Consider the following 2,215-nt stretch of genomic DNA (forward strand, 5'->3'; position numbering starts at 1 on the left):
TTTATTATTATGAATTGTCTCTCTTTATCTAGGATAATACCAATCATGCTTTTATCCTAAGGAAAAGATGTCTAATATTAATAGAACAATATGAGTTTTCATTTGGTTAGGGTTTGTATGCTGCATCTTTTTAAATTCCTTTCTTTCAGCCTTTCTGTATCTTCCTTATATTTCAGTTGCTCTCATAAAAGTATATAATCTGACAAACTTTGTATTAATGAGAGCATTTCATTTATAGTTAATGAAATTGTACATTTTAGATTATTTTTATTATTTCATTTCCATCTCTATTAGCTTAGAAATTGCACATTTTTCATATTCACCTAGTGGTTACCATGGTGATTATAATAACAGTCTAAAGGTGTGAAAGTCTGATATTAATTGGCTCATCTGCTGACTGCTGCTGTGGCCTGTTTCCTGTTCCTTTTTTGTCTAGAGCCCTGGACTGTTGAGTGTGTTTAACCAGATGTCCTGGCTGGGCCAGAGCTGAGGCTCCAATTGTCCAGCAGGTGGAGTGTCTGCTTTCTTGAGGATCTATCTGTACCCACGATTTTCTGTTGGTGAGTCTGCTCAATCTTCATCTGCGACTTGCAACCAGATACCCACAGATCATCACCATGATCTGATACTCATGATGCGGATGGCAGAACAGTCAGATTTCAGGAGAGAGCTCAAGGCTCCTCAGAAAAAAATGCACCACCCAGGGGAAGGGGCTGGACTAGGGTTAGAGACCGTCTCTAGGCCAAGGTTCTAGAGGGTGCTGGACTTGGAGCACCCTCTAGATGTGGGACAATCTCTTGAGCCTTGTCCACGTGTGGACCTGGGTGGGTATGTGACCTGGAAACGTGGATCCACCTACTAGCAAGGACCTCCCAGGGTGGGTGGTTTCTCTTCCCTCTGCAGGGCATCACTGACAAACCCTCTGTGGTCAGAGGAAGACCTGACCCAGCAGGAGGGGCAATGGTAGTCCTCCTAATCCTCCGCAAAGGGCAAGTGGTCACCTGGCACACTGTGCAGAGGTGCCCAGAAATATTTGGGACGGCACCATGAGAACCGCCAGTGCTCCTGTGATTGCTTTTATCTCAGTGAGTAATCCAGACACATGAGTGTCTGTGCAAGAAAAGGAGGCCATGATCTAAGTTGAAAAGATCCACGTGGGGATATTTTGTGTCACAGATTGTAAGAAAGGGATATGGAAATCCCCAGGCAACAACATGCTCCTCAGCTTGCTGAGACAGACCCAAGGCTATGTCCTAATCAAACCTTCCAGGAATCTCATGGAAATTTCATTTAATGCCTCTCCAGGCGCTTTTCTGAAAGCCCCCGCCTTAGGGATGTCTTGGCTGAGACATCTCTCCTGGTATCCACAGCAACCTTGAAGAAGCTCATTTCTGGAGAAGAAGAATGTCTCTCAATACCTCTGCTAAGTCCTCATTCTCCCATCCTCACCGCAGCAGTTCCTGGAATCTCATGAAGCAAAGCTGAGCCCCACTGCACACCCTCTGCAATACCTCATAGTAACTTGGAAATGCCCACTCAATTCACAGACAGCCATTGTCTGAGAAAAAACTCTAAGCTCAGGTGCTAGGAGGGCAAATCCCATCAGTCACAACCTTTTCCTGAGAAGCGAGCAGCAGACAGGGCCCTGAACAGAGGGTCACGCTCCAGTTGTTGACAGTTGACTGTGGATGGCTTTCAAGCCTCACCCCTCTGCACTATGGCTGGTCAGGAAGCCCAGAGCTCTCACCTTTGGTACCTGGGGGAGACTCAAAGCATGCGAGCCCCTGCCTGCAGGACCCTCACTCACTCTGACCAGCTCCCTAAACAACACAAAAACCCCACGCCAGTCTCCTTTCTCTGCTCTCTCAAGGCATGTGGGGCCTGCTGGGCGCCTGCCCTGCTGTCCCTAGAAATCCTCATTATGTGCGTCATAAACCTACTGGACCCTCTTGGTGTGTGTTTGTGTGTGTGTGTGTGTGGTCTCCCCAGTCTCCACGTCTGGGCTCAGCTTTGAGTGGGGGTCCCTCCTGCTTCTCGGGTGCCCAATCAAGGTCACAGGGACTGGCCCACACTGGGTTCTGAGCCAATATGTCAGCAGGAATGTCTGTCACTGACCACTAAACCCAGGGGTGCTTGCTTGTTCATTTCGTGCTGTACTCTGGGGACCGTGGGGCAGTGGGGGCCAAGCAACTGGCAGCTTTCAGTGAGAAAGGGT

General features: G+C 48.2%; 1 long non-coding RNA gene across 2 annotated transcripts in view; it reads left to right on the forward strand.

The window, feature by feature from the left end:
* LOC108512934 (uncharacterized) overlaps nt 1-1,945 on the forward strand; it is a 12,374-nt gene extending 10,429 nt beyond the window's left edge. Inside the window, exons 3-4 of one of the 2 annotated variants that reach the window (XR_001880747.1) lie at nt 437-560; nt 1,306-1,945. This is a non-coding gene — a long non-coding RNA (uncharacterized LOC108512934). Of the gene's footprint in view, nt 1-436 lie in introns of both variants that reach the window. The other variant, XR_001880746.1, reaches the window with a different exon arrangement.
* The last annotated feature ends 270 nt before the right edge of the window (nt 1,946-2,215 follow it).

The sequence above is a fragment of the Rhinopithecus bieti genome, unplaced genomic scaffold (assembly GCF_001698545.2).
Source record: "Rhinopithecus bieti isolate Rb0 unplaced genomic scaffold, ASM169854v2 scaffold_28547, whole genome shotgun sequence".
NCBI lineage: Eukaryota > Metazoa > Chordata > Mammalia > Primates > Cercopithecidae > Rhinopithecus > Rhinopithecus bieti.